The 27,895-nt window shown below is 35.6% G+C and overlaps 1 protein-coding gene across 6 annotated transcripts in view; it reads right to left on the bottom strand.

The window, feature by feature from the left end:
• CTNND2 (catenin delta 2) overlaps positions 1–27,895 on the bottom strand; it is a 1,206,354-nt gene that overhangs the window by 762,246 nt on the left and 416,213 nt on the right. The window contains exon 1 of one of the 6 annotated variants that reach the window (XM_069077226.1): positions 26,607–27,780. The exons of the other annotated variants lie outside the window; for them this stretch is intronic. The gene's annotated coding sequence lies outside the window, so the exon portion shown is untranslated. Of the gene's footprint in view, positions 1–26,606; positions 27,781–27,895 lie in introns of those variants that run through there. 6 annotated transcript variants of the gene reach the window in all.

Below are 27,895 nucleotides of genomic sequence, written 5' to 3' on the forward strand. Positions count from 1 at the left end.
TTGCAAAGGACTGCATTGGTGCTGAGGAAGATACAAAAGTGAAATAGATTACTAGTTCAATTTATTCAGTGATAAAAAAAACAAAAAAAAATTCAGATGGAAAATAGCCTCATGATCATTAAAATAAATTTTACCGGGGCAGCCAGGTGGCACAGCGAGTAAGAGCACCGGCTCCAGTGTTGAGAAGACCTGGAGATCGAATCCCAGGCTCAGACACTTAGCACCCACCCAGAAACACCTGGCCGTGTAACCTTGAGCAAGTTACTTAACCCCAATTGCTAATAAATAAATAAATAAAAATAAATTTTACCCCCTAATCTCCTTTATTCATTATAGACCAGACCCTCCTTTTAACTCTCATATGAAAAAAATTTTCTACTTATATATAGAGATAAAAGAGAAGGCAGAATTCACCAAAAGCAAAATTACAAGAATCACTAGTAGCATTCCACTAGTTTGCCTACTGTGAGAGGTCCCATATAAATTAAGTGAACATAAATCCTGACTCCTGAGAGCTAATTTTTTAATATGGTGAAATACTATAATATACTATTATCATACTATATTATACTATAGAAAAATAGTAATTTTAGTAGTAGGAGGAGAAGGAGTAATGCAGATGTCACCAAAAGAATAGTGATAGCCACAGGCACACATATTTTTACAACACAGATGATTATGTGAAAAGAATAAAAAAAATGAATACATTTGAATTTCATATATATAAGTAAATATGTCTATATACATACACATATAAATATACGCATATACATACATATATACACACAAACATACAATTTAGAGTGGTTCTTGAATAATGGATAGAATTCTGGACTGAGTCAGGAAAACCTGGGTTCAAATTGCCCTTCTGGCACCAAGCAAGTGGGTGATGCTAGGCGCTCACTGAACTTCTCTGTACTTTAAGTAGCTTCCTAGGATCTCTTTTCTAAGTTACAGATATTATCAATCTACTTCAGAGGAAGTGAAGAAAAAATCACAAGTCCATTGCATATCTGACTGAAAAAAAATATATATATATACAGTCGTATTTTCAGTAAAATAATATATGGGGCCAATGTGATTTTATTAATAAGGGACAGGCAAGTTGGTGAGAAACTTCATCTACTATTCTTATTTGTAATTGAAAAGTTTTAGGATTGCCCTGGGTTCGTGGATAGGTTAATTGACTTATTGAACTTTAGGGGACCAGGAGAGCCAAAGAGATGTGGGCTCCAGTTATATTGGAAGCCACATCTCTTTAGCTCTTAAGTCAGCTCTCTGTCCAATGTTACCCTTACTCTTACTTAAGTAGAATTAAATAACTATATGATGCTAATTTGGAAAATAATGAGGGATCAGGCATGAGTATCATTTCACATTTGTTTCAACAAAGGCCTTTGTGCTTTTGCTTATTCCTTAGCTTATACCTGGAATCCAGCCCTCTCTTCCTGACAGTATTTCTATACATGCAAGTGTGACTTCTGAAACTTAATTTATCCTTCAAGGCCCAGCAGAGATGCCACCTTGATCGTGAAACCTTTTCTGATTTCCTCAGGTGGAAGTGAATACTTATTGCTTCAATAGATCTCTCATATACTTTGATACTCCACTTTGTATTTATATTTATAAATGTGTTTTAATCTCTTCCCCTGAGTGTATTATAAATCTTGGAGGGCAGGAACTGTGTCTTATTTATATTTTAGTTACTTATATTTATCCTATAGTTGTTGTTGTAAGTTCTCAATAAATATTTATTGAATTAAATTAAATTAAATTAAGAGTGATTTTTATCCTGTCACACATGGAAATACATCAAATTATCATGTAGGCACACCATGGAAGGTAAGTACACACAGACACACACACACACACACACACACACAAATACACACACCCTTCTATCTCCGAAATTTGATTATCAGAGACAAATTCGTACTATTATTAGAATGAGATAGGACCTCTGATTTCTTTGGTATAGCCCACTTGAGAAACCTGCATCTGCCAATGGGAAATAATATCTAGTCTGCAAATTAGCATGATAAAGGCTTGGATGCCTTGGGTACTGATTCTGAGGTTGTCTCTCTTTCCACTATGAACTACTATTTAATACTTGAAAAAAAATCTATAATTTTGTTCTTTTGCCAGCACAGATTGCAACATCAGCAGCCTCTTTGTAGAGAACCTTCCTGATTTTCTATGCTTGTAATCTGATAATCAATCTTTTTAAAGACCTACACTTATCTAGTTGAGCACTCCGATAACAGAGGCAAAATTTGGTGATGCAGATGTTACCAAAAGAATAGTGACAGTGACAGGCACTCATATTTTACAACACAGATGGTTATTATGTGAAAAAATACATAAGTGAATACATTTGAATTTCATGTGTATATAAGTACACATGTATGTACACACATATAAACACACAATGCATGTATATGTGTATTATGGTATGTGTGTATACATACACATATACATACATATATACCCAAACATATAATTTAGAGTGGGTCTGGAATAATGGATCTGAGATCTTTAAACCTTGGTAGGACAGGCCAGAGATTGCAAAAGTACATGTTCCTCTGAGCTACAAACTGTGTCAGAGTAAGACTTAAGTCAAAGATGATTAAGTGATGGGCCATATAAATGTTATTTTTGGAGCATACATAATCAGATTATCATTCAAAATTAATTTTTCTGAAACTATAACATGGCTATCTAGAGCATGTGAATAAGAAGGCATTAAATTATGCAATTAATCAAAATTTATTAAAGATACATGTTAAATATTTTTCACCTCTAACAAATTACATGTATAAATCTTAGGGAGTCCTTTCAAATAATAGTTGAATCAAGATGATTGGGCAACTTTATTTGTATTTTATAGCTTGACAATTTTGCATTGTTAAATTATGATCATTTTTCTTTGTATTGTGAAAAAAGTAGATGCATACAACCTTAAAATATCTTTTCTCACAGCTACACTTAACATGGAAAGCAAAGGAGTTAGTATCGTTTACTGGCATTAAAAGCCCTCTACAATCTCACATCATTCTTTCTTCCTGGTTACACAATTTCCTGCTATGTATTATATCCATTAGTCACAATGTATAACTTTCTGACCCATGAATATGTCTTATGCTTTTTTGTTTTGCTTCTATTAGTCCCTAAACTTAAAATATCCTCTTTTGTCCATCATTCAAAAGTCACATCCTCCATGAAGCCTTCCATGATGTTCCCATTCAATAATGACTTTCCACCCAACCCACCCCCCAGACTGGCATGGGAGAGTAGGAGAAGATAAAAAGGGAAAGAGGCATTTATTAAGTTCCTCCCATGTGCTGGGCACTATTAATTACTTCACAAATATCATATATGATCATCACAACAATCGTAGCAGGTAGGTGCTATTACTGAGACAGAAAAGGTTAAATAGCTTGCTCATCACTACATAGTTCAGAAGTTTCTGAAATTGGATTGGAACTCAGACCTTCCTGACTTCAGGTCTAGCACTCTATTTACTGCACTACGTAGTACTTTTGTACCTCTCTACTTATCATGTATTATTCAATACCCATGTGCCCTGTCTCCTTATGAGATTGCTAGTATGCAATAAGGCTGGTGTGTTTTCTAAACTTTGCACCTTCCCCAATTCCTAATGCCATGGCAGGCATTCTTGAACTGCTTACTAATTGTTTGTTAAATTAGGTTTAATTTATTCCTTCAACAGTCATTTACTGAGAGTCTACTGCTTATGAAACAGTGTAGCACTGTGGACAGACAGCTGCCCTGGGAACCAAGGTTTGGATTCAAATCCCACATTTGACATACGTTGACTGAAATCCTGGGCAAGTCACTTCCACTCCTCAGTGCTGTAGGCAATGTTCTAAGGCAGACTTGCACAACTTGGCAAGAGGTAAGGGCCAAAATTAAAATAGGCTTAAATTTTTAAATTTCCAGCCACAGTTAGGTTTTTAGCAGCTCACTTTCCAAGTAAAGGTATAATTAATGATTAAACTATTTTACAAATAAATTATATTTAAAAAGGGAATTTTCAATTAATATCAATTAATTACATTTATTACTTTTTTTTTGTTATGAAATTGCTCCTCTCCCACTAGAGACAGGCTGATGATGATTGGTTGTCACGGGTCATGTGACAAACAGGAGCATGTACTCAGCTGCAAGCTCCCTGCCAAGTTATATGAGGTGCACAGTAGTGATCAGAGGTGGGGGTGCAGACAAAGCACTTGTTACATCTTTACTTTTTTCATGTCCTCTACATTTTCCCCTGGCCGCTGGAAATCCTTTGGCAAGTCATATGTTTTACAGGTCTGTTCTAAAGTAAAAATTACAGAGGAGGTGCCTCTCTGGATTGGCAGAAGTTTCCTCGTTGGGGTATGCCCAGGAAAAATAAAATCACTAGTCTAATCTCTATTGATACTATTTTCAGAGCACTATATTATGCAAGCAGCTCATTTATTCAAAGAAGGGATTCATAGTTTAAAGGACACTGGAGCTTTAAATGGCTTTTTTTTTTCTTATCCATGACCTTTGTCTAATTATGCAAACCTCTCTAGTAATTCACTATCCTAATCTGTGGGGGAAAAGGGTTATTGATACCTGCCCCTTTATCAGTGAGATATCACAATGATTAATTAGGTATTTATCTTTCTTTAAGCACTTGGAACAAGGCATCATTTAATATAATCTGGGATTAGAGAGGTGAAAGAATCCTCATAAAATCCAAAATTTAACACTCTCACCTTATAGATGAGGAAACTGCTACACTGAGAAATAGTTCCACAGTCACACAGCCAATTAGCGACAGCTTTGGAGGTAGAATTCAGGGATCCTAAAAACTATCCTAGCACTCTTTACATTATACAGGGGATCCCAAAAGTCTTAGCGCAGCTTAAAACTATTAATACTTATTTATAATAAATTTTAATTAAAGTAATGTAACGTAATATAATACATGTCATAATTATGCTATTTACATAATAAATTTATTTAAGCTGTTAAATCTTAATGCTTAATTAAATTTTGGGGATACTGTATAAAGCTACCATTTTAAAGTAATAGCAAATTTGAAATGATTCTGTCTTAGGGACTTTGCCCCTCAGTAGCAGCCTGCTTCTGGGCAAATAACAATAACAACCATAATAGTAATCATTATCACTGAGAGTTCCCTACATCAGTGGAATAATAGGTTTACTAAAAGACAAAACAAACAATACTAAGAAGCATTTATATGTCACTTTAGTGCTTGCAAATGCATAACATACATTATCTCATTTGACACAATAATCCTGTGAGGAAAGTATTTTTAAAGATAAGATTATTCAAAATTTCTTTTGAATAAGAAAACTGAGACTGAGTGTTATACCCAGGTTATACAGAAAAAAGAGGTCTGAAGAATGGTTTGAACCTAGGTTTTCTTAATTTGTAGTGCAACACTCTAGCCACTATAAATATTACCTCACTTCTCAGACTCAGTTTCTCCCTCCATAAAATACAGGGACTTGGTTAGTCATCTAAACTTTCAGATATCTTTTGGCTTAAATTCTGATTCAAATTGTGACCCCCCCTTCCCATATTACTTCCAGATAGTTCTATTTTCCCACAAAATATGTCCATTTATTCAAAGGATCCACAGGGGCTCAATGTAGAAGAAAGATGCAAATAATTTTGTGAATCAGTGCATCTAAACTAAGTTGACAGTTCTTTCAACTTTGTTTACTGTTCAATGTCAAGCTCAAAGAGACATTTTAGAATGAGCTCAGTGGTTTCTGTCATTTTATTTTTTCCTCCTTTAATATCCACCCACCCCAATCCATTCATTGCCTCTTCCCATTCACTGTCTTGCCTCATTCATCACAAGATCCCCAATGGCTAGTGAAAAATCTAGTCACTTGAATATGTGGAAATAGTTCTGATTAATAAATAATTAAATAGTTAAGAGAAATCATGGGGCTACAAAATGACATGTTTTTGGATATTTGGGACCCTAGGAACAGATTTCCTTCTTCGAGTTGTCTGGTGTTCCCTTTTGTTAACATTCCATTTCTGCCCAGAAATTGTTATCCTTTTAGCCATCCTGAATAACAAGGCAAGGCAGTCACTGTATATTTTTTTTTCCTGTAGCTCTCATTCCTCTTCTATAGCTATGAGTTGAATTCATCATCACTATCTCATGACAACGTTAATTTTGTCCTCCTGAGATACACTGTTTTGTCAAATGTGAAGGAAGAGAGCCTATGCAATGACACTCAAAGGTTATGCAAATAACAGCAGATCAGGAAGACAAATGCAAAACGTCAATACACATCTATGAAAACCAAGTTATGATATCAAGATGAGGCTGAACAAGACACTGTCAGGTATAAATCTGTAGAGACCCCATCAGTGAGTCAAAATTCTGACAAATGGATGTCCCTGAAAAGTTATAAAATTGACATTATGATGTTTAAGAGACTGTGGGGACAGCCTGGAGCACACAGCCAGACAGCTGATGACAGGCACAGCACATTGATGCTGAGTCACAGGCACCTTTTCTAAACTGCTTTTTAAAAACATTAAAAGGTGAAATACATTTTCCTTTCCCTAGCTTGTCCCTTGATTCCATTGAGTTGCAAATGTTTAATTGTCATAAGCCTGCACATTCTTTCTGCTGCCATTTCTAGACCTAACATTTTGTTCCCTATTCCCAGAGGCAAGACCCCGCATTTACATCTTGTATACCCAGACTATCCTCATTCATCAGTTGCAAGACTGTATGCAATCAGAAAAATCTCAGAGTTCAAATTCAAATTGTCCGGTAATTACTGATGATGTAAAAATCAATCATATTTTGTAAATATTGCAGGTATTTCCAGTGATATTTCTGAACTTTTGTAAAACTGTGTCCTTGTTCAGCATAAAACTCATTCCAGTTGGATGCCATGAAATTAATCATAAAATGTTACTTTAAATTGTAAGGTAATTAATAGTATTAGGGAAATTGAATAAATATTTTGTATAGAATGACTACACTGTAAGACCTGCCCATGTCTTTTCTATTAGATCTAATTGCCTGCAAATACAAACGATCGAAGTGTAATATTCAGAGCAGGAAAAGATGTAGCCCCATGATTTCTCATAACTATTCAGCTTGTATCTGGAAACCTGTTTTTAATTCTGAGTAATATATAAAATAGGGAAATGACAAACAAGAAAATTTTGAGGTGGGAGGCAAGATTGATAGAGTGTCTGGAAATCAAATCTTATTAAGTACAACTGGGGATAATAGGGTGGTTTACCATGGAGAGGAAATGACTAAGGGGAGAAGTAATATCTGTCTTCACATATTTTGTGAACACTCCATACAAGAGAGAGTAATCATATAGTTCAATTTATATCACATTTTAAGGTTAGTACAGTGCTTTGTATATATCACTTCATTGCATCTTTACAATGACCCTATTATGTATAGATTATAATCCCATTTTTCCAGATGAAGATACTGAAGGTCAGAGTGTATGAATGACATACCTAGAGTCACACTGCTAGTTACCGTCTGAGGAAGGACTCAAACTGAAGCTTTCCTTACTTCACATAAAATGCTTTACTATAATGCACTGTGTCTATTCATTCTGCATTGCTGTAGGGGGTGGAAATTTCAAGAATGAAGATTATTGAAGAAGTGATTTATATATGTTATATGTGTGTACACACATGTGCATGTGTGTATGTACATTTATGAACTTATCAAGAGCTTTAGAACAATGAAAGTCACATGGTTCATGTGGCAGCCAGTTCCTGTCACATGAGCTACTCAAGCAGAATGTGAATTACATCTCTTAATGTGGCATAGAAAAAAATAAATGGATCAAATGATGTCTATGGTCTCTTCTGACAATGAGTTTGATTTTTGCTTGAAACAGTAAACATTTTGATCTTCCTTTTTTCCATAGTTTCCTAATCCCCTTCTTTTTCTTCATCATCATCTTTCTCCATAAATGTTGTTTTATGAACATTTCTTTATTCACTATAATACCACCTCTGACAAACAAAATACAACCTGAGCTTTTACTATATTGATCAAATATATTTCTATTTTGCCATTTTTCCACATTGGGCATGAATGTCATAATGGGGGATGAGTAGGACAACAGTGCTCTCTGTCCTGGAGTCATGTCAAGGAAATAATCAGTAGAAATAAATATTGTTATGCAAATTTGAGCAGGGTCCTTCACCTCTGTAAACTTCATTTTTTTTTTAATTTGTAAAATGAGGAGTTGGGGTGAAGAACCAGCGGCCTAAGGCCCCATGTGGCCTTCTAGGTCCTCAAGTAAGGCCCTTTGACCAGATCCAAACTTCACAGAACACACTCCCTTGATAAAAGGATTTGTTCTGTAAAACTTGGAGGACCTAGAAGGCTATATGTGGCCTTGAGTCCACAGGTTCCCCATGCTGGGGTTAAATAATTCATGAGATTCCTCCCATTTCAAAATCTTAGCCTTTATTCTTCAGTATTCACAATACCATGCTGTTACCAACTACTTAGGTAGCATAGAAAAGGATGTGAGCAGTTAGGACAGTAAAGAATTAGATAGGGGAAATACCTTTAATGAAATGCCTGACTTTTCCCAAATGTCTTTTACTTTAAAGTATCTACTTCACCTACAATCAGTTATTGATTCTAGGTCACTTACAGTGCAGTTTAAAATATATAAATCTTCATGCCTCCAGAGAACTAAAACTCTCTGCATAATTAAAATCACACATCACGAAAGATCAATCAACTACTTTATGGAGTGTGGCACCTTTTTGGTAGTTTATATATAACCATCACATGGGTGAATATCTTTGCTTAAGATAATCTTATTTGCCAGAAATGAGAACAATGCAAGAAAATTACGAAATGAGAGTCAACAGCCTGACTGAGGAACATCACACCTTAAAAAATAGACTAACTCAAATGGCAAAAGAGGCTCAAAAAGGCAATGAGGAGAAGAATGCCTTAAAAACCGAATTTGCCAGATGGAAAAAGAATCTCAAAAACTCAATGAGCAGAATCATTGATTCACAATTAGATTGGAGCAAATGGAAGCTAATGACTTTATGAGAAATCAAGATGCTGTTAAACAGATCCAAACAAATGAAAGAATAGAAGGCAATGTGAAATATCTCATGGGAAAAACCACTGACATGGAAAATAGATCCAGGAGAGATCATTTAAAAATTATTGGACTTTCTGAAAGCCATGATCAAAGTAAGAACCTAGAAATCATCCTCCAGGAAGTTCTCAAAGAAAACTGCCCTGATGTTTTAGAACCAGAGGGCAAAATAGAGGTGGAAAGAATCCACCGATCACCTCCTGAAAAAGATCCCAAAAAGAAAACTCCTAGGAATATTATAGCCAGGTTCTGGAATTCCCAGATTAAGGAGTGAATATTACAAGCAACCAGGAAGAAACAATTTGAATATTGTGGAAACACAATCAGGATAACTCAGGATCTGGCAGCTTCTACACTGAGGGATAGAAGGGCTTGGAATATGATATTCTGGAGGTCAAAGGAGGTGGGATTAAAACCAAGAATCACCTACCCAGCAAAATTGAGTATCATGTTTCAGGGGAAAATATGGTCATTCAGAGGAATAGAGGACTTTCAAGCATTCTTGATGAAAAAACCAGAGTTGAATAGAAAATTTCACATTCAGATACAAGAAGCCAGAGAAACATGAGAAAGTAAACAGGGAAAAGAAATCATAAGGAACTTATCAAAGTTGAACTATTAACATTCCTACATGGAAAAACAATACTTGTAACTGATGAAACTTTTGTCAGTATGAAAATAGTTGAAGGGAATATGTGTGTGTATGTGTGTGTGTTTATATATGAGGGTATATGGGCATATGAATACATATGTAAATGTGTATATATGTTTACAGGTATACATAGAGCACACAGGACCAATTTAACAGGAAGGGGTGATACTTAAAAGGTGAAATTAAGAGGTGAGAGAGGAATATAATAAGAGGAAATGGGGAGAGACAAAATGGGGTAAACTATCTCATAAAGAAGAGGCAAGGGAAAATGGTTACAATGGAGGGTAAGAATAGGAAGGCAAAAGGAAATGGGTCAACCTTATTCTCATTGAATTTGGCTTGGGGAGGGAATGAAATACACACTAAATAGGGTATCTAGTAGAGTAGGGGGGAAGGAAATGAGAGGGGGGATGATGGAAGGGAGGGCAGGTTGGGGGAGGGAAGGTAGAAGCATCCACTTTTGACAGGATCAAAGTAGAGAATAGAACAAGTGGGAGGTGGGATAGGAGGGAGGGAAATATAGTCAATCTTTTACAATATATCTACTGTTATAGTTTTGCATTAGCTACACATGTACAACCTATACTGAACTGCTTATCTTCCCAGTAAGGGTCGGTGACAAGGGAGGAAGGGAATGAATCTTTAATTCAAAGTTTTAAAATAAAATGTTTAAATATATATATATATATACATATACATATACATATACACTATTATTAATACTATTTTACATGTAATTGGGAAATAAGATATACAGGCACTGGGGCATAGAGATCTACCATGCCCTACTGGAAAAGTCAAAAGGGGTATGGGAGAAAATATGGGAGAGAGAAGATTGGAGGAGGGGATATCCTGTGGGACTGCTATTTTGGGGCATTGGGTAGTGGAAAAATGGGGAGAAAATTTGTAACTCAAAATCTGGTGGAAATGAATGATGTAAATCAGAAGTTAATAAAGCATTTGGAAAATGGAAAAAAAATGAGCTGGAGAAGAAAATGGCAAATGAATCCATTATCTATTTATCAAGAAAACCCCAAATGAGGTCAAGAAAAATCAGATACAACTGAAACCACTGAACAACAACTAGCTAGGGTCAGAGCTGGCTCCTGTATACTACTGCTTGTCAGGCTTGCATAAACCAAGCAAATTAACTTGGAATCAGAAATTCAAACATCTGTCATTTTAGTGGTAGAAGCCTTTAATTATACCTCTCAGAAAGAATAGCTTGGGAGACGAAGAGCTTCAGTCCTGGTCTCAGTGTCTTCCCCTTTCTTCTTTTCTGGAGGAGTATATCATGTGCTTCAAAGGGTCTTGATGAGTTTTGGAATCCCCATAAATGTCTTAGACCCAGTAACATCCTTAGCATAGCTGACTCAGCAGCTGCCTTTAGAGCAGAGGCAAAACTAGATGCACTGAATGGCAATTTCAGGAATCCTATGAGGAATATGGCAAAAAAAAAAAAAAAAAGCAGTGCCATAGGGGACTTTATCGCTTTATCGTTTCTCCTACAAATGGGAGAAAAGGACTTTTAGCAACCAAGAGAGTTGAGTCACCTTTTTGCCACGGGTGCTCTCTACATCTGAGACTACCCTCCTCTGGACTCTATGTGTACTGGTAGGAGAGACTGTCGTAGACTATTGTGGGGAATATACTGTTCTAACTACTCTTCCTCTATTACCTTAGAAAATGTTCTATTTGAAAAGCTACCAAAGTGGGAACCTGTGAGATATTAGAACTAGAATTCTACTTTGAACCCTTCAGAGCTCCCCCTTGTCATCCTGAGGGATGACTTAGAAGCCGTGTTCCACAGACTCAGCCTAACAGTGTGAGGGATGGTTAGGTGGCTAGGGAGAGTAGCTCCAAAGCATGTATCATGCATACATGTATAAATATGTATACATGCCTATGTGTACATATGTATATGTAACAACAAATATGCTCACTTCTATGCACATTTTTATAGAGCACTTTACTCATAACAAACTTAAAAGAGAGTATAATCATGGATATCCTTTTTTTGCAGATGAAGAAACTTCAGCCCAGAGATTTAAGTAATTTGCCCAGGATTAAGTGACCAGAAAGCATATATCAGAGTTACTGTGAGAAAAGCAATTTATAAATCTCAAAGTATGATTAATATGACTTCTGACATATTTCATAGGACATTCATAGCTATTATTTCATTATATCTTCCCACCAGTCCTGTAATGTAGGAAAAGCAAATACTGATCACCCTGTTTTACAAATGAAAACCAGGAAAGGTAAGTTACCTTCACAGGATTGGTTGCTTAAGATGAGAGTTATAACTAGAACCTACACCTCCTAACTTCTAATCAGTGGTTTGTTCCTCCATACCAGGCATCCTTATTATAATTTATCTTATTCATATGCAGAGTCTCCCAGAAGGCTTAGTGTCATTTGAAGATATCACATATTGAAATTAAGTAAGCTTTACAATTTAAAATTAATTTTGTTTTTTTATTAATTGACACAGTAAAATACTTAACTATTGAAAAAATCTCTCTTGGATATCAAACTTCCTAATTATATATAGCACTAAATTTAGAGATATTTTCCTTAAATGTTATTTTCCCACCATGGACTAAGTAGCATATTTTTAAAACTATTCTTTAATGCATTTTTATGAACTTCTAAGTTGCAGGATGACCTACACCTAACTCATAAAAGACTGCATTTAAATCTGCAAGCTGTGAGGTTTTTTGTTTGTTCATCCTTTAAGTTCCTGTGGTGGGAATGAAAGGAGTACAGTGTAATGTGGGAGAAAGGGTAAGGAATAATCCATCCATATTTGCATACCAACAAACAAGCCTTTGTAGGATTGTAGGATGCTGAATTTTCCACAGCAGAAATAGTTTGTACATGTCTAGCAGAATAAACTGTGCCCAATAAACTACTCCCATAATCATTATCCTTCTGAATTTATCTAATATGTATGAGTGAATGTCTTTCTGTTTTTATAAATCAGTTTCTCAGTTTCCTTCCTGATCAAAGAGAATAGTGAGTCATACGCTCACTGTATACCAAAATTTAGTACACTATAGTCTAGTTAAAAATTCAATTAAATGAAACCATGTTGAAAAACCAAAGATTTCTAGCTAATTGTAAAGGATGCCTAAAATCTGCATGAACTAACTGGACAACCATAAAGTATATCAGGTACAGCTGCCCACAGCAAATTAACATCCCATAACCACTTAGTAATAATGAGACTGCAAGATCTTGCACATAAGCTAAACTTGAGTAAAGTGCATCCAAGTACATGCGTTTCTGTTCACCAATAACCTTAACATCTGTCTGTGCTTCTCCAATATTTTGTTAATGCCTTTTAGGATGGCCAAATTATCCTTGTGTCCCCTGAAAGCATGTACTGCAATTTCTAGAAATTGCTGTTACACCTGGCGAAGAGGGCAGAACTGATCAGCTACAGGCTCCCTGGCTGCTAGACTAGGCCAGCAAGCTGCTCATGAATCCAGCAGATGTTTCTACATTTTAGGTCAATGCTTTTTTCAAACCATTTCCCTTTTCTATTCAAGTGGGAAAAACAACAACTAGTCATGGTTTAAATAGTGGACAAGAAGAGCCCATCTAACAAGTACTCAAGAACTTGAAATGCACAAATCCACATAAGAACCGAATGACTGAAATACTATTCTACTGAAAAAAACAGCATGGGGGGCATGTGTGTGTAGAGAAGGACACAGATGTCCTCACTCACTGTTTTGCTCTTTGTTGTACATCATACCTCAGTTGCAAAACAATGAAACACTTCCTGGATCCCCTTAACCAACGGAGCTCTCTTACTCCTTCAATTCTGTAGCACTGCCTATTAATGTTTAAGTGCCAAATAATTCTTAAATAGTGTAATTGCGCCTATGTCTACAATGGCATCCTATACAGTCATATCTGACAAGCTGTTATTCAATAAGTCACTGAATCCACAAATCAAATACCTACTATGTATAAGGATTTGTATTGGATACCCTGAGGCATGGAAAGAAGACAGACCCTTCTCTCAAGGCACTTATAATCCTGTTTGTTAGTCGGTCAAATAAATTAATGGATTTGTCTTTACATATATTCAAATATCTTAAAAACATTTTTACACCCCCCCCAATTCCCCCCAGTCCCCCCCTCCCCCCCTCCGCTTAGAAGGCTTTCCCAATTTTCGTATTCACTCCTTCCATGTCTTCATTTAAAGTCACTGAGAAAATGTGGAATTGAATCTGTGGCCCTTGACTACCTCCCTAGGCAGGCCCTGTAACTTTAAATTGTGTGTGTGTGTGTGTGTGTGTGTGTGCGTGTGTTTCTATAAATTGTGCCATCCAATCCATTTTTAAAAATCTTTCTACTAAAATAATTAATATGTCATGAATTCTGAATGGTGCAATGGAGAACTGAATTTAAATACTACCTGTGGCATTTAGTACTAGCTTTCTAACCATCAGAGAAATGGTCTTAACCAGTTTCCTAATCTGTAGTAAAGGTATAATACTTATAATATTTAATTCAGTGTCAGTTGTGAGGATCAAATACAATAGATGAAACATTCTGCCAATTTTAACAGGCAAAGAACTGAAATTGCAGGGATGCCCATCAATTGGGAAATGACTGGACAAGTTGAGGTATATGATTGTAATGGAATACTACTGTGCTATAAGAATCACTATTACTTTCCATTAGTCATTTCATTCTTCTCTTCTTTTTGAGTGTTATTCAGCTAGAAATATTATTGAGCCAAGTCTTGCTATTGTTTCTTTACATTTGATTTTTAATGACTATTGAATAGATGGACAAAATTATTATTTTTTCATACCTAAATAAATGTATTAAAATGTAACCCCATCTCTGTATTTTTTGATTATCATCATCAACATCATTATATAATTGTCACTTGTTTCATGGAATTCAGATAGAAAAGGTCCTTGGGCCAAGTGCTGCCTTGCTATTATTTTTATATTTAATATTCTTTAGTCTATTGCAGAGGTAGGAAAATGTTTTTTGTTGTTGAATAACAACATTGAGATGTAAGCTTATCCTATAGAGTTATAGATGGTATAGATTAACAGTAGTCATTGATATTGCTATCTCATTTTTTTTTTACAAATTATTTAGATAGAAATGATCCTGGGTTTAGATAGGAATGATCCTGGACAAATTTGCAATCTTGCTATTATTTTAAAGGTTATGTGGGTTATCATATAGGTGAACAAAATAAGTTATTTCGTGGCTGAATAAAAATATTCAGATGTAAGCCCTTCTCTATGCTCACAGAAAACCTATTTATGACAATTTCTATATTGACAGTAAAAAGATTACATATACTTCATCTTTTCCCCATATGAAATTCATATTTTTTTGCTAAATCTCTAAATTTTAAAATATTTTTATTCCAAATAGCTTGGAGATACTGGATATTTGGTATGGTGATATCCATTTAAAATGTCAATATTAAGTTTTTTGTTTGTTTGTTTTTTTAACTGTGTCATTTTCCCATCACCATCACTACTAATTTGTGGTAATTCCACAGATTTCTATTGATCCAGAAATACATTTTACTCGGATCTCCCTTTTAATGACATGTGGTCATTATGTACTTGCCAATATATAATTGCTTTTGCAGATAGTATTAACCACATAGAAATCAAAATCACAGATTCATTAGGGAATTTTAACGGCCTGCCTGCTTTATTTTTAAAATGCTATTCAAAATTCCTAAAGAAAAAGTAGGCAATTTTTACTAGATGGTGGTTTGCTTTAGCACAGAGTATGTTGTTAACTCTTTTTTATGAATGCCAAAATAACAATGCAGAAAAAGATTAATGTGCATGAATATCCTCATGAATATCTTAGTGTAATTTCTTGTTCTTCATTTAAAAAAAAGTATATATATATATAGTCACATGGGCAACCATTTTCCAAGAAAGAAAATTCAGCCAGGTAGACGGTTCAAATGACTTCACTTTCTATTAAATCCCATCTTTCATTAGAAAACAATATACTCATTTATACATTTCCTTCAAAAGTGCCAAAATGTGAGTTTGTCTAATGGATTTAATATTTATTAATCCCAAGTGCATTATTAGGCTATTTATAAATTAGCTCAATTTGCATTGCAGCCCAATTAAATCAGGGAAAATAATCTGGATCCAAGGACACTATGACATTAGATGCATTTGGGGGCATATACCACTGTACTGAGATGGTGAAATTTCTGAATTTTTGTCCATCCATGATCCCCTCAAAATTTGGGACTTCTTAAAGTTACATATAAAAACTTTGCAGATATCTAAAAATTATTTTGGCAATTTGGAGAATTACAAATTGTCTGTTTTGGTTTTCTCTAACAAAGGAATATAAAGAAGCACTAGACAGTTAAAGAAAATTCAAGTAATATGCTCATTAGACCAAATTAGAAAGTACACAATTCCTAGAGTCTTGTATTGTGTTAACCATTTGATATTTTACTATGTCCTTTAAATCCTTCTTGTATACTGAAGAATTCTCATAATTCATAAGAAGTTAAGAGACTTTGGAAAAGTCACTTGTCCTTGCTGGGCTTCAATTGCCTCATCTGAAAAATGAAGAGCTTGGAACAGATGTCCTCTCAGGTCCCTTCTAGCTCTGAATCGATGAGTCGATATACTTTAAGGATTCATGACAAATGAATTAGATAACTAAATTGACTAAGATATTTAGAAGACTCTTGGAGTGGGGATTTCAAGTAATAGAAAGTTGGCACAATATAGAGCCAAGGATACAGGACTGCAACTCGGGAGATCTAGCTTCTAGCACCTGTTCTGCCATCACCATTTGACTTGACTCTCTAAGAGGGAGGTGGGAAGAATATATTGTAGATATACTAAGTAAATAAAATCACCCTCCCAACCCCCTCAAAACACATATACCATGCATCACTGCCTTTATCCAGGCTCTAAAGGAAATAAGTAGGTACCCCAAGTCTAAAGCCCTATAATAGAAAAGCATCCCAGACCACTGGCCCAGCTTCTATCCACCATGGAATGGGTCATCAAGCCCTGTTGAGAAGGGATTTACCTTCCTGGTAACCACCAAAACAAACCATTAAACAACTACAGGTAAGCCCAATGGACCTGGGAATGGGGCAGTCCTATCTTCCCCACTGAACCTCTACCTCTGGTCCTACCTTAGGCCCAGTTCCATAAACAACACAGAGAAACAATAACTTTGTAGACAGGACCTGCCATCCCCACTAAATGCAAGCTGGGTACTACCTAAAGTGCAGGCAAGTCAGCCTTGTTGAATTGTCCTGGCACACTGAGGGAAAGACAGGAGGTAACATGTGCCAGGCAAGTCAAAGCACCACACTCACTTTGTCTACCCCTTCCCCACAGACCCTGATGGATATGTTCCAGGCAGTACCATTAAGCTCAAAATCTCAGACTTGTTTCCAGTCAGGCCTCCACAGACATTATTCCAGGGAGAAGACTCTTCAAATAGACAACTGCTTCTAGATGTCCAGTAGACATCTAGAGCCCGAGCTTCTAAGATCCAGAAGACCCAGAAAAGAAAGTTCTCAAGTTAAAGTACTTGTCCCTGTCTTATGGTTCAAAACCATAATCAGATGAGATTTTATCAATGGAAATGACATTAATGAAGATAGATACATTACCATCTGCTTTGCTGCTGTACCTTAAGGGACCTTCCCATATGGCTTGTAACTAAATTCTCTCATGTATGAGCTCCTTGAGAACAGGACCTGTCTTCACTTTTCAATTTGCATCCCTAGTACTCAGCACCTTTCTATGATGCACATAATGTTTTGTATACAGTAAATGCTTCATGCATGCTTTTTTGTCCATTCATTTTCCTCATCAATCAATCCATAAACGTTTATTAAATGTTATGTGCTAGGTGTTGGATGTTTTAAGGGAAAAAACATAAAAATAGACTCTGTATTCAAGGAGCTTGCATCATGGGGGACATAATATATCAATAATATATAAATGGAAAATAGAAGAAAGATAACCTTACAGCAGATGGCTTAAGTAGCTTGGAGAACCACGAAAGCCTCTTTAAGAAGGTAGAGTTTAACATGAGTCTTGAAAGAAGCCAAGGATAACGAGTGGTAGAGTTAAGTTGGGAAAGGATTCTAGGTATGAGGAAGAGTCAGTGAAAAGACATGGGGACAAGAGATAGAGACATGGCTGAGAAATGGCAAATATGTCTGTATTGTGTGACCATCAAGAAAGAGAAATAAATTATGAGATAAGTAGAAAAGAAGGAAGGGACCAGATTGAGATGAAATTTGGAAGTCAGAAGACTTTATATGTGATCCTGGGGACAATAGGGGCTCAGTGGAGTTCATTGAGAGTGTTGGGGGGGGATGGATTATATAATATGGTCACACCTACACTTCATGAAAATCACTTTGGCAGCTAAGTGGAGAGTGTATTGGAAAAGGGGGAAGCTTGAAGCAGAGAGATCAAATACAAATTTGTTGTTGCATTCTGCTGAAGGCCCTCTTTACCTTTAGCCTTGACTTTTGCAATAGCAGGCTGGTGGGTGAACCTGCTGCCTGTCATAAGTCTCTCCCCATTTGTGATCAATCCTGCAGTCAACCATTAAAGTGGTTTTTTATGAAGCACAGGTCTGATTATGTCACTTTCCACCCTCATACCCCAATCATTAAACTTCAATGGCTCCCTATCACTTCTAGGGTTCAAAATTCTCTGTTTGGCCTTCAAAGCACTTCTTGACCTGTTGTTGTTCAGATGTTTCTGTCATGTCTGACTCTTCAGGATCCCATTGAGGGTTTTATTGCTGGAGATACTAGAGTTTTGCCTTCTCCTTCTCCAGCTCATTTCATAGATGCAGAACTGAGGCAAACAGGGTTTACCTAGGCTCACACAGTTAATGAGTTTTTGGGATCACATTTGAACTCAGGAAGATGAGTCTTCCTGATTCCCAGCCCAGTGCTCTATCTACTGTGTTACCTAGCTGACCTTGTCATAACCTAAATCCTCTCCAACCTTTACAGTCTTCCTATTTTCTGCCATGAATTCTTTGATTTAGTGATGCTGGTTTCCTTGCTGTTCATGAACAAGACACCCCATCCCTTGGTTCTGGACATTTTCTATAGTTATCTTTCTTTCCTAGAATGTTCTCCTTCCCCATCTCTGCCTACTGGCTTCCTTGGCTTCCTTTAAAAGTTTCGTGTAAAATGCCATCTTCTATAGTAAGTCTTTTCCAAATCCTTTTAATCCTAGTGCCTTTCTTCTTTTAATTATTTCCTATTTTTCCTGTACATAGCTTGCTTGTACATATTTGTTTGCTTGTAGTTCCCCCACTGGATTATGAACTCCTTGAGGTCAAGGAATGTCTTTTGCCACTTTTTGTATTTCCAATGCCTAGCACAGTATCTGACACTAGGCATTTAATAAATATTTATCGACTGATTAATTGCAAGGTCAGGCCAGATGTGATGAGGAAAATTCAGAATATAAGAGGACTAGAGTGGAGGAAGATAATGAGTTTTCTTTTAAACATTTTGAATTTGAGATGACTATGAGGCCACTAGTTCAAAATATCCACTAGGTAGCTGGACATGTGGAATTTCAGTTCAGAAGAAAGGGATTATTTGCATAGACATGAGAATTGAATTAATGGGAGATGATGAGATCATCAATCAAGATAGTATTAGATTGGGGGCAGCGAGGTGGCTGCAGTGAATAGAGTACTGGTCATGGAGTCAGGAGGACCTGAGTTCAAATCTGGCCTCAGACACTTAAACACACACACACACACACACACAAAACTAGCCATGTGACCTTGGGCAAGTCACTTAATACCAATTGCCCTGCCTTCCCCCCTCCAAAAAAGCAAAAAACAAAACAAAACAAAACAAAGAAGATAGTATAGACTGAAAAGAGGAAAGGGTCCAGGCTAGTATTTTGGGGACACTCACAGTTAGGGCATATGATAAGGAGGAAGATCCACTGAAGACTGAAAGACTGAAAGAAGGAGAATCAAAAGAACAAGGATATGAAAACTCAGAGAAGAGAGAGCATCTAGTAAATAGTATCAAATGCTATAGAGAGGTCAAGGAGTATGAAGATTGACCAAAGACCATCAGATTTAGCAAAGAATTTCTAAAGGCTAATGATATCAAAGTTTAGATTGCTGTGGATTTAGAAGAGAGTGAGATAAAAGAAAGTTGTAGTACAGTATATAGATGAATTTTTAAGGAGTTTGGCAGGCAGCAAGGAAAGATAAAGTTCAATATTTTGACAAAGGTAATATCAAGTGAGGGCTTTTTGAAGATGGAGGAAAGTTGTTGATCATGCTTATTTATAGGAAACAGAAGGTAACAGTAGAAAGGTAGGGTTTGAAAATTAGAACATGGAAATGAGGGCAATATGCTAGAGCAGATGGAAGGGGTCGGGATAAAGAGTGCATGTAGAAGGGTTTGCTTTGGCAAAGAGGACTGTTGCTCATAGTACTTTAGTTATTTTTCAGTCATGTCCAACTCTTTGTAACACCTTTTGGAGTTTCTTGGCAAAGATACTTGAGTAGTTTGCCCTTTTCATGTCCAGCTCATTCTATAGATGAGGAACTGAGGTAAACAGGGCTAAGTGACTTGCCCAGGGTCACATAAGAGTCCAAGACTGGATTTGAATTCATGAAAATGAATATTCCTGATTCCAGGTTTGGCATTCCCCACTCTACCACCTTCCTGCCCTACCTGTTCATTAAAGACTGAAGTGAAGTAGGAGATATTGGAAGATGGTATCAGAGGGATGTAAAAATAACAAGGAGAGATGAGTGCTCAGCTTATGGCTTCATTTCTTCCAATGTATGTAGGTCCCCAGTTGAGTAAGGAAATACCAAGGGAAGTGTATAAAGAGATGAGAATGCTTGAGATAATTTGAATACCATGGTTTAAGAATGGGGGGGGAAGTGGGAAAGGGGGGAAGTAAGAAGAAATTGTAAAGGGAACAGAGGAAGCAATGATCAACTCATTCCCTCATCATCTTTTTAAAAGAGGTTCCTATGTTTCTATCAAAGCTTAACATGTATTTTCTTCCATAAGACCCCATAAAGTCATACCTCTGTAGGCTGGTAGAAAATGTAGGGCCATAAATGAAAGTAGAGTAGAGCTCACGCCACTGTTTTTTTGTCAACACACTCAATCAGGTTATTAGCCTTTGGTAAGGTCTAACTGAAAAGTAGAGAGATATATTTGAAAAGCAATATGGGTACACTGCTGTTCATAGTTGTTTCTATTGTTTGGAGAATCCTAGATTTATTTAAAAGTATTAAAAAAAGGGGCAGCCAGGTGTCAGGATGAACTGGGGATTGAATCTGGGCTCAGACACTTAGCACCCACCCAGAAACACCTGGCCATGTAACCTTGAGCAAGTTACTTAACCCCAATTGCTTAGGGGTGGCCAGGTGGCTTAGTGAGTAAGAGCACCGGCCCCAATGTCAGGATGACCTGGGGATCAGATATGGGCTCAGATACTTAGCACCACACCTAGAAATAACTGGCCCTGTAACCTTGAGCAAGTTACTTAATCCCGATTGATTTTTTTTTTAAAAGTATGAAAAAAAGTTCTTTTCAGAGTGAGATAAGCCTGAGTGAGAATTGACAGTATGTAGAACTAAGATGCTAAGATAGCAATCATGAATCATACTAAAGTCTGGATTATTAATGTTTTGCTTTTTTAAAAATTGTCAACCACGAGGGAATTCCAGTTTAATATTTTACTCTGTACACAAGAGAAGCAGGCCACTTAAAACTGATAAATGAAATATATTACAGCCTGAAAAAAATTGGTTTTACCTAAGTGATGTCCATCGGAAAGACTTGCCTCATTTGAATGACCCACTGTGACTCATAAATATGACACTGGGATAGTGTCTCTAGTTTCCATTCAGTGAAAAAACCATAGTATTCACACACACAGAGAAACACAGACACACACCCCTTAGTAAAATAGACAAATTTAACCACAACTATATATACTAAAAGTCTCATGATAAATGAAAAGTCTTTTTCTCCCTCCCCTCACCTCCTGTTTATATATTTAATATATGGCAGAAATTATCCATAATAATGTTGGTGCAGTTAATTCTTACTCTGTGTAACTAAAGTTAATTTCATTTAACATTTCAATGGTGAATATGCAGAATCTCTGACATAAGCTCTATTAATGCTGATGAAAATTCCTAGTTAGTTCATAAGAGCATAAGGGCTTAAAATGAACTGAAGCAGATGAGATTCATGAAGAAGGAAAGTATGATTAATGTAGAGGTTATGCAATAAATAATCATGTGTGGGATTACTCTGGTTAGATGAACAATTACATCCAAATGAAACACAATATTTGAAAAATTGTAGGCCATGTGTTTATACAATGAATAATTTATAGGGCAACCTATTCATCTTGGACTAAAACAACCAGATGTGCTAGCAATGATTTTGTGTTTTTTCAGAAAAAAAAAATTAAGGCTGGAATTGGTGGATATCTCTAAAAGAATAATACTTTTCTTCTTCCGAGAGTAATGTCACATCTTGTACTTATATACATAATACATATATATGCAAGTGTGTATGTATATACACTCTCTCTCTCTCTCTCTATATATATATATATACATATATATATAGTGTATTGTGTGTGTGTGTATGCAAGGTTATATATCCATGCTTAATAAAAATTGGAGGAGGGCACCACATAGTTAGCTGGAACACAGAGTAAAATATTATTAATTATGTACCAAGAGTTTGTATAGTTTATTATTTTCAAAATAACTTCTCTGTGCTTTTGATGTGTTATATTCTATATAAAATGAAAAAAATGGTATGTAAGCACATTGATTCAGAAAAGAAAAACATAAACATTTTTAATTGTTTGTCATTCATACCTTTGTGTATAAAGAGCACCTGAGAATGATCTACTGAACTTTTTTTTAATAATTGTTAGACTTTTGAGAATTTATTTCACAATTTGAGTACGATTTATTCACACAGACACCATCTGACTAAAGATAATAACAAAATTAATTCATTAAATCAGTTTTTTCTTTCTTACTAACAATTCTGAAATTGGAAGTTACTGTTTTTAACTGTTGAAAATTCTATTAATTGCTTAGTTAATGTTTTGGAGCTACTACATGGACTCACATGTGCTTTTTTACAAGGGGTATAATTATCGAGAACTTGCCATTAAAACATAGAAATTTAAATTAAGAAGAGAACTAAAAGATGATCTGTCTAATCTGAGACATTCCCTCCATGTTTCCTTTTCCATTCGATTTTATTGAACCTTCATTGGAAAGTTCTAAGACTTACCCAAGGTCACTCAGTGAGTTAGTGAATGAATAGATGATATTATTGGGGTCTCTCTAATCCCCTTCTCTTTTCACTACACCACACAGCAGGATCCTACTACATTTCAGAGAACAATGTTACTAGCTCTGTAAAAGGCTTTCTTTGTGCCTTATTCTAGTACCTAGAAAAACTCAATTCAATACAAAGCAGTTACTACCAGGGTCTGCCACACACCAGACACTTCTAAATAAGGTGCTAGAAGTGTGCTTGTATATCAGGCCTACACAATTTGTACAGCCCCTGGGCCACTTGCTGCATGCCAAAGGAATTCCTTCACATACAAAGTATGTTTTTCAGAAATCATTTGGCTCACTGCATGTGACCCACACGTCACAGGTTGTATAGGCCTGTTGTGTATATTCAGCAATTGGAGGTGCAAAACATGATACACTTCTAAGTTTAATCTTTAGTATTAACATTTCCCCATCATTTTCTTTTCTTGTTTTTTTTTTTAAAGCAATTGGGGTTAAGTAACTTGACCAAGGTTACATGGCCAGTATTTTTTGTGTGTGTGTTAAGTATCTGAGGCTGGAATGGATACCAGGTCCTCCCGACTCCAGGGCTAGCGCTCTTACTCACTGCGCCACCTAGCTGTCCCATCCCCACCATTTTCTTAAGCCTAGACAACAAAACCCTAAATCAAGCCAAGATTTGTGCCATCTGCTGATGTCTCCCATATAAATGTTTACACTGCAATTTTAACAATCAGGTGGAATTGGTTCTGGAACACCCCTGTCTAGGGTTATTAAGATATTAGTGAAATGAGCAACAAGGTGTAGTCAGCAAAAGTGTCAAATTCAGTTTAGTGCAGCTTTACAAATGAAAAACTAATTGGTAAATGTTTAACAAAATAATAAAAAAAAAATACAATACAACATTATTGCTGCTGTTGTTTTGTCATGTCCAATTCTATGTGAACCCAAGGACTACAGCATGCCAGTACTATTAATGAGGTTTTCTTGGCAAAGATATTGGAGTAGCTAGCCATTTCCTTCCCCCGTATATTAAGATAAGCAGAGGTTAAGTGATTTGCCCAAGGCCACACAGCTAGTAAGTGTCTGGGTCTAGATATGAATTCAGGTCTTGGCTGCAGGACTAATGTTTATCCATTGAGCCACCTAACTGACTCTATTTTTATTACTGGCCTTAATGTAAGGCCAAGTGAGAACTATTTCCATTCTAGCATTGCACTACTAGTAGTGGATAGTAAGGCACTAAGGTGTCTTCTGAGGCTTTAAGGGTGTTATGGATGGATGCAAATTATGCTAAGGGCACATCATGTGTGGACCAACCACATTTTACTGCTCAAAGCCATAATGCAACTCTCTGAGGATGTAATTTGCAGGTGACAGTTTGCATTATTAAAAGGAGATTCATCATCTGAAATTCCCTATACTAATGAAATCACAGGTCTGTTTGTTTTAAAAAAAACTTCCTTGCCCTCAGTCACCTTATTATCTACTGGAGGGAGTGGCACGTGCACTGATCAGTAAATACAAAATTAATAACCATATTTTTAAAATTTCTTTTTTGGAGGGCTAAAGGAAGTACTATACTAATAAATGGAAAAAGTACCAAAGGCCTGTTGAAGGAGAGGGCTATTGAGTTTCTTTAGAAGAGCTAGAAATTCCAGGGGAAAAAAAGGAGAGAAAGCATTCCAGGCAAGACAGACAGCTTGTGCAGAGGCTTGGAGGTGGGAGATGGAGTATGGCATGTGTGAAGTATAAAAACACCAATTTGGCTTTATCATGGAATACATGAGTTGAAACTGACTAAGAAAGTTTCTACTTCTGTACGTGTATGAGAGTTATAATAATATGCTTAATCATGTTTTAATTATTTATTCTCCATGAATGGAAATATCCATGTGATAAATGTTTAAAGAAAATGTCAAGAACTAATTCAATCTCAATTCACCTTGGATGACAAACTATGTTACTATGGAGACAAATTATCATATGATCAAAGGCCTTGGTGACAGAATGGCTCTTACTGCTCATCTGGTATAATCCCCTCATTTTGCAGATAAAGAAATTGAGGCTAAGGGAGATTAAGTGGCTTGCCTAAAGGCAAACATGTGTCAGTAATAGAAATCAGATTTAATTCTGGATTCTCTGACTCCATTGAATGATTGGCTTATTGTTATTATTATTTGCTTATGGGACACATTAAATTTCATAGTTTGGCAATTAAAATATATACAATTTTAATATTTATGATTCCAGAAAGAACTTTTTTATTTTTCCTAAAAGATAATATAACTCATTCATACTGGAGACACTTTGGGTAATATTAAGGTAATCTTATAAAGATGCTCAGTTTTGAAATAACATTTATTGTCATATGTATTAAAAATCACTTTCCACCAAACACTAATTTCTCCATTTTACCATTAATGATCACCATTTGGAAATCCCCCTAACTTTTGAAATAACCTCCAGTATTTTTGTAGAGAAGTTTCATTTATTTCCTCACACAATACTACACTAAATATGGATAACTTAAAACTATATAGTGATCCAAAAATAAATTTCACAAAGAAAAATTATCACAATTATGGAACAAACAGTCTATTAAAGTAGATTTTGTGGCAAACCTGTGAAATTTGTGAGGTCAAAATTGTTTCAACTAACATTCTCTACAGTTGCTTGAATGAGTTGCATTATGTAAATAAAATCTGGTTGAAAACCTTGGGTCTTAAGGGCTTTCCATAATTATATGATCTGAATATCTCATTCTCACCTGAACAATTTGTAGTCACAAAAACATACAATTACTGTGCTGACATACAATGATGTTCAATGGCAATGAAAAGTATTTCAGCAGGGAAAAACAATGCAAAGCAATGAATTTACAATTCAAAATATTGCAGTGAAAAGACATTTTGCACTTCTAAGATAAATTCAGTGATTATTCTATTTATTTGACTAGAAAGAGCTTTTTTTAAATTTCTTTCTGTGTTGGTTTACTGATGTCACTAGTCCTAGATTAGTAAAATGAATAAAAACACAACTTTCAAATAAAATTTTCTTCTGAAGTTTTGAATCAAGATTGTATTATGAACTATCATGACTTTTTGTTCCATCTAAAACTGTTCAAACAACAATTTTGAAGCTCATGATTTTATTTCACAATTTATTATAAGTAAAAAGTTGTTAAAATTGATCTACTTATGTACACACATACACATAGCTTTTAACAATTTAAGTTTTGAAGATCTGGAGTGAATTGTTAAAAGACCTCCTGTGAGCTGAGTTGTAACTATAGTTTACTCAATAAAATTATTGCCTTGAAGTTAAAAACAAAACAAAACAAACTTTAGCCCAAATTATAATCCCCCACAAATTTCATACCAAAAACATTTAAAAATAGACATTTAATTTTCACTTTTTTTTTTTACCTTTGTTGCACCGTTTGCAAATAAATGGTCCTTAAACACTTCCCAAAATGTAGTCTAGGCAAACAAGACGACTAATCAGCAAAGCTGCAAGGTTAGTTTTCCCTCCTTCCCAAAGCAGTAATGCAAGCAGTTGTAGTCACTCCCAGCTCCCTCCCCTCTCCCTTTACCAAACAGAAAAAGAAACTTAGATGATTTTTTAAAAGAGAAAGCAATGGAATATCCTTAAGGGGGAGAAAAAGTCAAGATGCCAAATCCTCATACTCTGGTTTCAGCATAGAATCATTTTGATTTAAAGAAAAAAGAAAGCAATATTCATTAGAGATACCACAAGCCTAGTGGTTGCAGCCTTAAAACAGAAAAGAATAGAATTCAGTCAGGCACAAAGGTCTCCATGGCAACAGTGAATTTAGACCCCCATTGGCATTATTTATGCAACATTTCATCACAAAAGGACCCTCCCACTAGTCCGCCAGGCAAATTCTACAGTTTTCTAATCTCCCGTTCCTTTTCCTTTAATTTGTATCTGCCCCTAAAGCTATGAGAATCTCAACATAAAATATCCCAGAGTACCATAAAATAATTCCAGGCTGCCTTTTGACATTGTTACCCCATATTCCAGAGGTAGAAAATATATTTAATATCCTTTGGAGTTCATATTTAAATACATTTTTATTTTTACTCCAAAGATGAAGGGTTGGTAGGCAAAATTAAGTTTAAAGCAAACCTTATCCTTTTTTTTAAAGAAAATTGTAATTTCACAGAAGCCTAAATGGTGATGCATGTAGTCAGTGATAAATTAGAGTTCAGATTACATAATAGGCAGTTCAATATGTAAGACACATATTTCTTACACATTGGTTCTAAAGCAAAGTTTTTGTGTTGCATCCCTCCCAGTGACTTAATTGAATATGTGATCCTTTGGTAAAACATTATATGTCAAGATAACTTTGTTCAATGTAGCAAACCCTTAAAAATCACTTTTAATGTTATTATGAAACTCATACAATAATAAAGAAAAATAACAATAATACTTAAAATACATTTACTAATTATTTCAAAATAAATTGCCATTGAATGATATTGCAATTGAAATACCGGAATACCATATTAAATACATTTGGAAATAATATCGCCACTGAAAATTCCCACCAAATGGGGTGGCTAGGTGGTGCAGTGAATAGAAGGACATGAATTCAAATGCTGCCTCAGACATTTGACACACATACTAGCCATGTGACTTTAGGCAAGTCACTTAAGTCCAATTGCCCTCCAAAAAGCAAAAAAAAAAA

This window comes from Petaurus breviceps, unplaced genomic scaffold (assembly GCF_028583685.1).
Source record: "Petaurus breviceps papuanus isolate PSGF00001 unplaced genomic scaffold, PetGlider_PUasm1.0 151, whole genome shotgun sequence".
NCBI classification, from domain to species: Eukaryota; Metazoa; Chordata; class Mammalia; order Diprotodontia; family Petauridae; genus Petaurus; species Petaurus breviceps.